Genomic DNA, 13,060 nt, shown 5'->3' with positions numbered 1-13,060 from the left:
AGGTTTTCCTTACATGAGATAAAACTACCATTTCACACACACACGTCCTCACAGCAAAGAGAGGTTTAGTTGTTCTCTCAGACTTCCATTGTGAAGGGAGCTTCTGTGGAAGAGAATGAAGTTGAGGCAAAGAAGCCCCAGAGAGGGCTTTCCTCAACCAATTGCTCCAGCCTTAAACCTTTAAAAGGGATTTAAGAAACAATTCCAATCTGAGCCTCCATATTCTTATTTTCTCTCAATCAAAATGGGAATGAAGGAGATTATGCGACATGGTTGATTGTTGATATCTTCAAGTAGCTGCTTATACCACACTGAGTTCTAGGCTGGAAAACCTCCATTTCCTTTTCCATTCCCCAAATCCTTTCAATCTTCCTTCTAGAAATAGCTATTGGCAAAAGTTCAATTTCATAATTGTATTATTGGCTGAATTAGTAATTGAAATGAAAACAACATTTTAATGGGCATAAAAGTCATTTGAAAATGAGATAAAATGTTCTAGGTACTGCCTGCCCAGATGCAGACTTACAGCAAAAGCACTCTGACAGTTTGATTATGCCACACATGAGTGCAATCTGGTTGGCTCCCCATTCCTAGAATGGAGTTCCCTATTTGCATAACTGTCTCTCCTGATTGTTTGCTTTTTGTTGCATTTATGCGAAAAGCCCCAAGGGTGATACTTGCTCACTGATTAACCCCACACATAGTGTCACTGCAACCCTGTGTCTTATTGGTATAATCACAAATGTCTTGCTCCTTCTTTGTACCTGGATTGGAGAAAGTGAGACCCAAAACTGTGGCTCAGCCCTCCAAACTGAGTCCTTAGAGAGGCCCCTCAGGACCTATACCACCTAACCCCTGCTTCCTTTCTGACTTTATTTCCTACTGTCTCCACCCCAACCTCACCACCCCTCTGTCCATGCCACCCCAGCAACACTAGCCCAGGCATGTAATACTAGAGAACATTCACATTGGCTGTTAATGCTGATTAGAACAGGCTTCCCTTTCACCTCCTTTAAGTCTTTTCTGAAATGTTAACTTCTCAAAGAGGCTTACCCTACCTACCCCTATTTGATCCTGACACCTGACTCCATAAACTGTTTTAATGCCCAGTCCCTTAACTGGCTCAATTTTTTCTTTTATTCCTTATTAACTCATTAGTTAATTTATTTAGGTATTTCTGATTTTCCCACCAGAATTTTATATGTATGAACAACTCTCTCTCTATACACACACACACACACACATATACTTAAACACACATATATATGGTATGTATGTCTACATATATGTATACATATGTATAAAGTACATATAGAAGTTCCACAGCGGCTTAGTAAGTTAAGGATCTGGCATTGTCCCTACTGTGACTTGGGTCTTTGCTGTGGCACAAGTTTGATCCCTGGCCCGGGGAGTTCTACATACCACAGGTACAACCTAAAAAAAAATACATATTATATGCATATATGTATATGTGTATATCTCTGTAAATGTTTAAGTGGATTAATGAAATGTAGGCGTCTTAGTGAATCTATCGTTCTCCTCCTTCTTGAAACTTGTATACCTTCCAAAGAAAAGATTATCACTTGCCCTTCCCTCTCCTAGAACCTGTTGTACCTGCTGGCACCAAATACTTGTCTTTTTTGCTGACCCTGATTTTTCTCCTTTTCCATAGTATTGTTAGGTCTACTTTCTTTATTACTATCATTGGGGGTTTTTGTGTATCTTTTTAGGGCTGCACCTGTGGCATATAGAGGTTCCCTGGCTAGGGGTAGAAGAAAATCTGAGCTACAGCCACGGGCCTACACCACAGCCACAGCACCACCAGATCTGAGCTGCATCTACAACCTACGCCCCAGCTCATGGCAATGCGGGATCCTTAACCCACTGAGTGAGGCTAGAGATCGAACTTGCGTCCTCATGGGTTCATTACCACTGAGCCACAATAGAAACTCTTCTTTATTATTAATCAAGTCTTCAAATCTCACTGTCAGTAACATTAGCAAGAAGGATGTATCACTGACTGAAAATAAGATTAAGTCCTAAATGTGTAGAATTGAAGGAAATCCAGATACTATCTTTTCTGATCTCATTACCTATCAACCAATCAATGAGAATTTCTTCTCACTGACTGGGAATTCTAACACACATCAACCAACCCGGAAAACACGGAAGATTAATCCTTTCTCTTATATGCCAACCATGTAATTTAGTAATAGCTATTCAACCACCAGAGACCTGCTAATTAATCCATAGATTTCTTTGTTGTGTTTTTAATCATTTCTACTGATACCCGAGTCACTTTAGAAATAGTCATTCTCTGTTCAGACTCACCCACTAAATGCTACTAGACTCTTGTAGTAATAAAACACTGAAATATATTGACTCCCTGCCAACTTGTTCTCTTTCTCTTCCTTTCTGGTCCATGTATCAGCTGATGCTACTATGTGGACAGAATACAGAGAACGTAAACTAGCAGCTAGTAAATGAGTAGTTTGTGACACAGGTGAGGGTGAAAAATGATTTCTCATCTCAGTCAAGAAACAAGTTGGTCCTACTCTCTCCGAATTGAAATTTTACCTGCCCTCTGACTTCCCATTGGTAATTTCAAATCAGCCTGCAAATAATGGGTTAGGATCTTATTCCCACAGTCCTCCTTTCTGATTGATTTTCATCTTCTATCACCAAGCAAGAAGTGATGTATGTTTTCTGATGGGACCATATTTGCATGTGATGATTCACACAGTGTCTTCTGAAAGTGTCTGGTGATCCTACGGGAATTCCAACCTTTGATTTAAAAGGTGCTCAATTCTACCCACCATCTGAATAACAACTTAAGTGCTGGATTCTGTTTCTTGTTCTGATATTTATCTCCTGTGCCTTTGAAAATGTAAATTCACCACTCTGAGCCTCAGTAACCAGGATGCAAAGATCTGGCTGCTTATCTGCCTCACAGGGATGTTGTTGAGTTTATGCACATCACATAAAATTCATACCAACCATTACAATTTCCTCTAAAATATCATGGGAAACCTAATTTATTCATTAGCTAATGTTTGAGAGAAAAGGGAACTTAGATGTTAAATGATTCAGTTGTTCTAAGCATCTAGTTACTGCAGTCAAAATAAGTGGCTCTATCAGGCTAGGTTTATGCATCATTAGCACATAGATTAAAGAAAATTGTCCTGTGTAGTCTTCCTTTAAAGGAATTACTTTTGCACCCATTTGGATTTTGCACCAACATAGGGAGGCCACCTGAGAGTGTAGGCAGGAACGTTAAACCCTGCTTGCCTTGAAGCACTGCTACCAAGGAAAGACCTACCCATTCGGAGGTCACTTGGGACTCTGTTCCTGAGATAATGAGAGTCTTCATTAAGAACAAGTCGTGAGGGATCCAGCATCACATGACCAATAGTTCCTGTGACTGATTTTCTAACAACAGAGGAAACATTCAATGAGTTCTTTCCTTTTAAAGTTAGTCAGCTTATGAGGTCATATCTTGATTTGAATATTATCTTCTACGGTCAAACACATTTTTAGAATACCCTGATAGAAATGCCTCTTTTGTCAGTTTATAATGATGCTGACACTGATCATTTTCAAATGTTAACTTTACCTCCCTAAACAGAGTTTTAATAACCCTGAACATATTTAAAATAAACGTGTCTTGAAAAGTTTCTGAAAAGAGAATTCTGGAGGTGTCTTGAATTATTATAGCATAGTTGAAATAAGAATATACCCCAAGGTAATCTTAGTTTTCTTACCCTTTTTTTCCCTCTTGGGAAAGCAAATCATGAGGGTGGAAAACACGACATGTGGAGCCAGACTCTTGGTTTAAGACCTTCCGTTGAGTTTGCTAGTGTGCTGACGAGCAAGTTGTTTAACCTACCTGAGGCATATACACTATCCCTATCTTCAAAGTGAAGATAATAAGCATATAGCCCAACTGATAAAGTTATTGAAAGAGAGAAGGATTTGACCTATGTAAAACACTGGAATATAATCTGGCATAAAGAGGGAAAAAACAAACAGTATCTAGTGTAGGTATTATTATTACTAAAGGCATCCTTTCAAAGGCACAAAAGATGACTTGTAAAGTGTCACACCACAAAAGAGGTAATGGGATCTTTGACTAACAGCTATTTATTGAGGCCCCAACCAAAGAGATTTATTCTTAGCCACAGCCAATCTGCCTGTACTTACATGTCCAAGAACCTCAAGAAAATCTCACAGTGGAGACTCAGATGATAATATAGTACAAAGGATTTAGTGGGTGGGGAAAAAAAAAAAAAACCCTATCTCTTGCAGAAAGAGCTATGACACTAAACATTGCTTCAGAGATATTTGATCTTTATTTTCCACAGAAGCTCAAGATAAGTGACAGACAGGGCTCTGAACCTGCAGTTGGGCTTTATAACTGTCAGGATATGGTGTTTTTGTATTAATGCGAGCATCTTTCAACAACTCAAGTGGAATAAATTATTACTTATCCTGCCCTTTGAATGCCAATAGTTTGTAAGCACAGAAGGAAGCCCCTTTGTAGAAATATCCTACTCAAATTCCAGAGAACAAGTCCAGGAAAAGCAAATGCATCATCAGATTACTATTGCCAGACCTCACCCTAATAAAAACAGGAGATTGAAAATGATGTGGCTATCACTTATTTTTTCAATAGACCAGTCACTATCTATGGCTACCATAATATCATAATAATAGAAGGCATGTGGTCAACCAGGAAGGTATGCAGGACAGAATTTATTTTACACTGCCATGTATAACTGTACTGTCCTTACAGTTATCATTTTGCCATTGACAAGCAAAAAGGTTATCCAAACTTTTACTTGGGAACAATTCAATCTACAGGCCTCCCAGGAGAAGGGTCAGATTGGCTTTCTCTGGGTGCCTCAGGCTTCCTTATTTCTAAAAAGGACATGGTTGTCCTCTTTCCACATCCAGTGGCTTTCTTTACTCCTCTTCAACTGTTCTGCCACATTTTTTGACACCCTCTTCCTTTGGTTTTCATATTACTGCACCAACTTTGTTTTCCCAGGTCATGAATTACTTTCTGTTTCTTCTCTTCAGTAACTCCAATTCCTCTTGACCTCAACTGTGGACTTTCACTGGGATAGAATCACTGACTCTCAGCATCCCTTGACTGCTTTCTCTGAAAGGGCTCATGTATTTTCTTTGTTCATATTGTCCTTGAGCAAATGATCTCCAAATCTTTCTCTCCAGTACCAGCTTCTCACAAGATCCCCAAACCTACTGGATATTTCTTTCTTGTTATTTTATTGATTTATTATTTTTTTTAGGGCCACTTAAGTTCCCAGGCTACGAATTGAATTGGAGCTACAGCTGCTGGCCTTCGGCACAGCCACAGCAATATGGAATCTGAGCCATATCTGAGACCTACACTGCAGCTCAGGGCAATGCCAGATCCTTGAGTGAGGCCAGGGATCAAATCCTCATCCTCATGGATACCAGTCAGGTTCTTAACCTGCTGAGCCACAATGGGAACTCTCTTCCTTGGCAATTTAATATCATCTCAATCTCATAATTAAAACCACTTCAACTTGCTTCCCAAGATTATCCCAATTTGAGCTAAGGGGGAAATTTGTTTGGTTCATTGGAGTTGAAATTAAAAAAAATAAAATAAAAAATAAACCTGTGTTTCTTTCTCCCTCTCACCAGAGTATCTAGTTTACTGCATCTCTATATTTCCTCTTAATGTTCTATGTCTTCTGTCACTGACTTGACGTAATTATCTTTAATTATGTGTTACTAGATTATAGTTACTCAGCGCTGCCTTTTCTCTGCATCACACCTGTATTACTTCATTAAAAATCACCAACATCCCATACATGTTTTAACTTTATTAAGTCTCTTTCCTCACAATAATTTAAGGCACTTCACTTTTGTTTTTCAGATCAAATACAAAATACAAACCATGCTGGTACTTTAGGTTGCATTGGAGTCTTGTAGTCATATTCCCCAAGGCTCACAGAAGAAGACTGATTTTTCTCTGGTCAGTCTGTTCATGTGCCAAGCTCACTCTTGTCCACCAGTCTCTAAGCAGCCCTTTCTCCCACCCAGAACACCCAATCCTTTCTCTAAACCAAAAACCTGGTCAGGGATTTCTTTTTCCTCTGTATATTCAGATTGCCTTCTCTTTTCCAAAACTGTCAGCAAGTTTCATTATTCATTCCTCAGGGTCTAATAATTCTAACTTTTCTATTAATTTTATAAACATTATTCTTACAGCAATTTTTCTACTCAAGAATGGAGCCAAGTCTTCTTGTATCTTTTTTTATTTTCTTTTTTTGGCTATTCCTGAGGCATGTGGAAATTCCTGGGCCAGGAATGGAACCAGTGCCACAGCAGCAACCAGAGCCACATCAGTGACAATGCTGGATGCTCAACTCACTGAGCCACCAGGGAACTCCAAGTTTCATTGTTTCTCATTATCTATAGCATCTAATTTTGAACTGGGTTTCAAGTGACAAATCTCCAGTTCATTATTCGCAGCTCAATATCAAAAAAACGCACAACCCAATTTAAAAAAAAGGTAGAAAATCTAAATATATATTTCTCCAAAGAAGGGATAGAGATGGCTAAAAAGCACAGGAAAAGATGTTCAATATCATTAATTGTTAGAGAAATGCAAATCAAAACTACTATGAGGTAGTACCTCACACCAGTCAGAATGGCCATCATCAAAAAGTCTACAAACAATAAATGCTGGAGAGGGAGTGGAGACAAGCAAACCCTCCTACACTGTGGGAGGAAATGTACATTGGTGCAAACACCACAGAAAAGAGTATAGAGGTGACTCTAAAAACTAAATAGAACTATCATATGATCCAGCAATCCTACTCCTAGGAAGCAATCCAGAGAAAACTATAACTTGAAAAGGTACGTGCACCCCAGTGTTCTTTACAGTGCTATTTACAATAGCCAAGACATGGAAGCAACCTAAACATCCATCAACAGAGGAATGAATAAAGAAATAGTGGTGTATATATGTATGTATTACTAAGCCATAAAAACAACAAAATAATGTCATTTGCAGCAGCATGGATGGACCTGGAAACTATCATATGAAGTGAAGTTAGTTATACAATGAAAGGTAAACACTATATGATATCACCTCTATGTAGAATCTTTTTTTTTTTTTAAAGGATACAAATGAACTTATTGGCAGAACAGAAACAGACACACAGACTTTGAAAACCTTATGGTTAACAAAGGGGACAGGCTGGGGATGTAGGAGGGATGGACTGGGGGTTTCGGATTGGCATATGCACACTGAGGTATATGAATGATTGGCCAAGAGGGACCTGCTGAATAGCACAGAGAACTCTACCCAGTATTCTGTGATAATCTATGTTGGAAAAGAATCTCAGACAGAATGGATATGTGTAAATGTAGGACTGGGTCACCTTGTTATACAGCAGAAATTATAACAACTTTGTAAATTAACTATACTTCAATAAAACTTTAAAAAAATAAAATATTTACATAAAAAAACTAGGGTTTTTAGTGATCGGTTCTTTTGTTTAAAACACAATTGATCTACAATATTGTGCCATTTTCTACTGTACAGCAAAGCAAGGCAGTCATACATATATAATCTTTTTTCATACTATCTTCCATCATGGTCTATCCCAAGAGACTGGATATAGTTCCCTGTGCTATAGAGTAGGACCTCACTGCTTATCCATTCTAAATGTAAGTTTGCATCTACTAGTGATCATTTCCGTTGAAATATATCTTATATAGAGGGTTGTGGGAGAGTAAAGCAGACCATATAGGAAGTGAAAACATAGCTGTTGTGTCTCAACTCAGTTCTCAATTATTCATGGGATATTCCTTAGTGTAGAAAGATGTAAGAAACTGTCAGATCAGGAGTTCCCTCTATGGCGCAGCAGAAATGAATCCAACTAGGAATGATGAGGTTGTGGGTTCAATCCCTGGCCTCACTCAGTGGGTTAAGAGTCTGACATTACTGTGAGCTGTGGTGTAGGTCTAAGACACAGCTCAGATCTTGCATTGCTGTGGCTGTGGCGAAGGCCAGCAGCTCTAGATTAGACCCTAGCCTGGTAACCTCCATATGCTGCAGATGCGGCCCTAAAAAGTAAAAAAGAAACTGTCAGATATGGACTCTCTTAATATTAAGCTGTGAACTAATTGTACCCAGGTATCTTACTTTTTTCAAACCTCTGTCTCTCTAGTACCGTGCATAGAATTTGTCCAGGTTAGGCTCAATAAATTTAGCTCCCTCCATTGACTGAGGTATGTTAAATCCTGGGTTCTGAAGATGGTTGCCATACAATCAAATATTCATTATCAGTATACTTGTATCCTCATGAAAAGTCATATGCAAAAATTTTGATAATGAATGTTAGACTTTATGGCCAAGTTGTGTATGATTGAGCAATCCCATTTCTAAGTATATATCAAAAAAAATGAAATAATTAGGAGGAGTTCCCATTGTGGCGCAGTGGAAACAAATCTGACTAGGAACCATGAAGTTGCAGGTTCGATCCCTGACCTCGCTCAGTGGGTTGAGGATCCGGGGTTGCCATGAGCTGTGGTGTAGGTCGCAGATGTGGCTTGGATCCCGGGTTGCTGTGGCTCTGGCTTAGGCTGGTGGCTACAGTTCAGATTAGACCCCTACCCTGGGACCCTCCATATGCTGCAGGTGCAGCCCTAAAAAAAAAAAAAGAAGAAAGAATTATCTCTAAGATCCCCATGTGCATAGCAGCATTATTTAAAGTAGCCAAGGTATGGAAACAAATCAAGTGTCTGTCAGTAGATGAATGGATCAGGAAAATGTGGACATACACATATTCATATACATATATATATATACACACACTCTTATATACATACGTATACACACAATGGGTTATTGTTATTCAGCCTTAAAAAAGAAGGCAATCCTATCATTTGCAACAACACAAACAAATCAAGAGGGCATTATGCTAAGAGAAATAAGCAAGACAAAGACATATACTACATCATACAATTTATATGTAGAATCTAAATAAATGGCTAACTAATAAAAACAGAATAAGTTGCCAAGGAAAATAGGGAAAGGTTGGTAAAAGGATGCAAACTTTCAGTTTTCAGATGAATATGATCTAAGGATCTAACATGTAACATGGTGACTATAGTTGATAACACTGAATTTGAAAACCTGAAATTTTCTGTTCTCACGCACACAAAAAAGGCAAACATGCGAGCTGATGGATGTGTTAATTAACTCAATGAGGGAGAAGAATCCTTTCACAGTGTATGTGATATTAAATCATCATCACATTGTAGACTTTAAATCTTACAATTCTATTTATCAATTATACTTCAATAAAGCTGGAGAATAAAATGATGGGAAGCAAGAAAGGCAATTAATAGAATACTAGAGCCGACAAATGTCTCAGATGTCAGGAGGATAAAGTGGTAAATTTCCCAAGTTCAGGCCAACAAAAATGGATGATTTCTAGCAAAATTCAAGGGAAAAGCATTAAATGACGGTTTTTGGACATGTGCTTGTTAGTCGTGAATTCAACAAATATTAATTAATGTATCCATGTGTTGCTGGGTACATGTTGGTAACTAAGAGACAGGGTGTCTCCTCTGATGAACCTCACATTATATTGGGGAAGCAATTTAGAAAAAAAAATTAGGAAAAAAATCAATATCCATGAGGTGTCAATTGGCAACTCAAACAAGTAATGTCAAAGCTTGGAAATCAAGCTCTTGAGTGGTGAAGTAGGGCACTGCCACAAACAGTCCTGTGTGCTGCAGATTTCAGCAGGAAATCTGACTTTATCTCCTATGATATCTTGGCAAATAAGATAGTGAAATGTGATCCTTGATTCTAATTGCACTTGAAAAAGTTTCTTTCCCATTCAGCATTCAATATCTTGTCAAATTTGCAGGTGACATACAGCTGAAAGCAGTATCTAATACAGCAGTAGACAGGAGCTAGATTCAAAATAATCTTGACAGGATGGAATACTGGGCTGAAAAGATGAGATGTAATAGAAGTAAATATAAAATCCTATATATAGTATAGACAAAAATCTTTTAAATGGGATGCAGGAAATCATACCTTTTGAAGAAAAATAACACGATAAAAATGATCAAAATTGGAAATGATGTTCATCAAAAGACAACATCAAGAAAATTAATAGACAAATTATAGACAGAGAGGAAATATTCCCATAACATATATCTTACAAAGGACTGGTAACCAGGATACAAAAAGAATATCTACAACTCAATAAAAAGTAACTGCAACTCACATGAAAATATGTCAGAAGATGTACCAGAAATTGATATATAGAGGAATGAATAAATGTAGAGGCAATGAAGCAATTCTGCAAACTGTTTTTTTTATTTTATGATTTTTATTTTTTTCCAGTATAGCTGGTTTACAGTGTTGAATTCTGAAAAATGTTAATTTCAGAATATGGATAATGAGCATATGGGTGTTTTTACTATACAATTTTCTCGTATGTTGGAAATTTTTATAATAAAACATGGAAAAATGGTTACAATTATATAAATTGTAGAAACTCTATGCTGCTTATTTAATAGAAAAGTTAAAAGAAAAGTTACAGAAGTACTTAAAATGTTGTGTGTGTACCCTACTGTGTGTATCTTATAACTATAATGGAAAAAATGGGCAATGAAAGTTTAACAGTGGCTTTCTTGGAGTAGGCAGAAACAGAGGGAGAAAGGAAATAAGTTTTCATTTTTACTTATTTGTATCTCCTAGTTGTCCTACAGTGAATGTGAATTATCTGTTTTCAATTCACATTCAAAACTATTATTTCTTGATGAAAAGGTCCCACTGTTTGGAGAAAAAGAGATGAAGTTCACAGGATTTATTCATTTAACCGAAGGAAGCAAAGGATAGGCAAAAAGGGCAGAATTGTTTGGCCTTGGTGGCTATGGGGGACTAAGTAAATGAACAAACCATAAATGGGAATGATGGCTCCATGGATGGGAAAGTAAATATGTAGGGGAAACTACCTATCTCACCATGATCTAGACAGATAGCACTCCCTTTATTTCTCCGAACACAGCAACACTTTCCCCTTTTAGGTCTTTACTTGCCTGCTATTACGCGCTTCCTCCTCTCTCTTCCTGTCTAATTTAACTCATCCTTCAGCTCTCACTTCCCACAGAAGGATCCCATAGCTTCCCAAACTTATTCAGGACTCCCTGTAATGTATTCTCATAGCATTTGCCATTTTCATAGCATTTATGATAATAATAGTATGTTTATTGTAGGATCATTTGTTTATTATCAGTCATCCTTGCAAGAATGGATGTTTGTTCATCACTGCAACTGAGTACCCCGAGTAGTGGCTAACACCTTGTAAGGGATTCAGTGAGTTCTGTTGAAGACATGAGGCTACAGAGTTTAGTTCCAGACCTATTAAATTTACATCAATAGAAGGATGCCAAGCTGGTAATGTTCAGCAAGAATCTAAAGACTATATCTATGGTTAATAAGAATAAATGGAATATAGGTAAGGTTTGGGATAGTATCAGGAAGAAGATATTTAGTGATCTGAGAGTCAATGATCCCCTCCAAAAGGAAAATATATATAAAGAAAAGGGCAGGTGGCTTCGGATCAAACCTATCTGGTTGATTTATTATTTTCCCCTTGATTCTCTTGTATCTTCTTCCATTTGCATCTCTTTATTTTGTGCCTACTTGTACTGGAAACAGGGTGCCAGTTTAACTAGCACTAAATTAACTACAGCTGTAAGGATGTGAAGTGATGATCAGCACCAGGACAAGCTCACTCTTTCCAATCTTGGCAGCTTAGACTTGGCTTCTAGCTTCTCTACTTTTCTGCATGGCTGGGAAAGATAGGCAGCAAATGCAGGAGCAGATTCTTAGATAGAACTGTTCCAATACCACAGAAATGCCAGGAACTCACAGGGCCTTGTCCTTTCACCAACAGATTCATTATTCTATTGAAGATGTTCATTCTTTAAGTGTTTATTAAATGCCTAGGATGTATCAGACATTAGGCTTAGTAATAAAGTTCACTGCCTTAATGGAATTCATGGTCATGGTCTGATGAGTCAAGAGACTACAAATAAGCAAACAAACAAGTATTCAACCACCAATTTAAGATCATGTTACGGGGAGAGGAGCAATGCAATAAAGAAAATAGGACAAGGGATACCCCATAAGACGTTTCATCTGAAAACTTAAAAGGTGAGATAGAATCAGCTTTGTGAAGGGAGATGGAAAAAGTTTCTGGTAGAAGCAGCAGCATATGCAAGGCTTGAGGCAGAAAGTTACTTAGGGCATTCAAGGCCTTGAAAGAAGCCCAGTAATATGGGAGCAGACTGTAAGAGAGAAAAAGTTAGATTTGCAATGGAGGCCAGGATCCAAATCCTTCAGAGATCCATGGCTGTGTCTAGAACACTGGAGTTTAGAGGCCAATCACTGGGAAAACCCACATGGGTTTAAGAAAAGAAGTACCATGACCCCCCGGGGACCAGCCTTAGATCCTTAGATATCCGAACACTTGACTTCCAAATGGGTGGCCCCTACATTTTTTTCTGACTGTTGATTTTTATTTTTTCCTAAGCATCCTGAGCCTGTTGAGGGTTTTCCTCTTTCTCAAATGCCAAACCAGTCTCTAGATTAAAAGTTAAAAGAGCTAATCAACCAAATCCTTAAAGGAAAAAGCTGAAAGGAATTTGAACTGTGTCATAATGAAATAAGAAACAATATTTCAGCATTTAGTGCTTGTTTTATCTTACTTTAAGGAATCATTTTAAAGAAAAAAATTAAAACCTGTTATTTATGTCTTATGGTGGCTGAAAGAAAGGCAACCAACTTTGCAAAAGGGTGAAAAAGAGCCTAAGACATTACACTGGTTTTGTTATATTCCTAACAGAGAATGCTGTTAAATGCTAGAATGAATTCCCTAGAGCTTCTTCCTAAGGCCATAAGAAATTAGATACTCATTTATATAGAATAATTATAGGGTTGCCATGTCTAAAGTAAAAAGGATGGACTGGATTT

This window comes from Phacochoerus africanus, chromosome 1, assembly GCF_016906955.1.
Source record: "Phacochoerus africanus isolate WHEZ1 chromosome 1, ROS_Pafr_v1, whole genome shotgun sequence".
In the NCBI taxonomy this organism is placed as follows: Eukaryota; Metazoa; Chordata; class Mammalia; order Artiodactyla; family Suidae; genus Phacochoerus; species Phacochoerus africanus.
Note: the sequence above shows the minus strand (reverse complement) of the source record.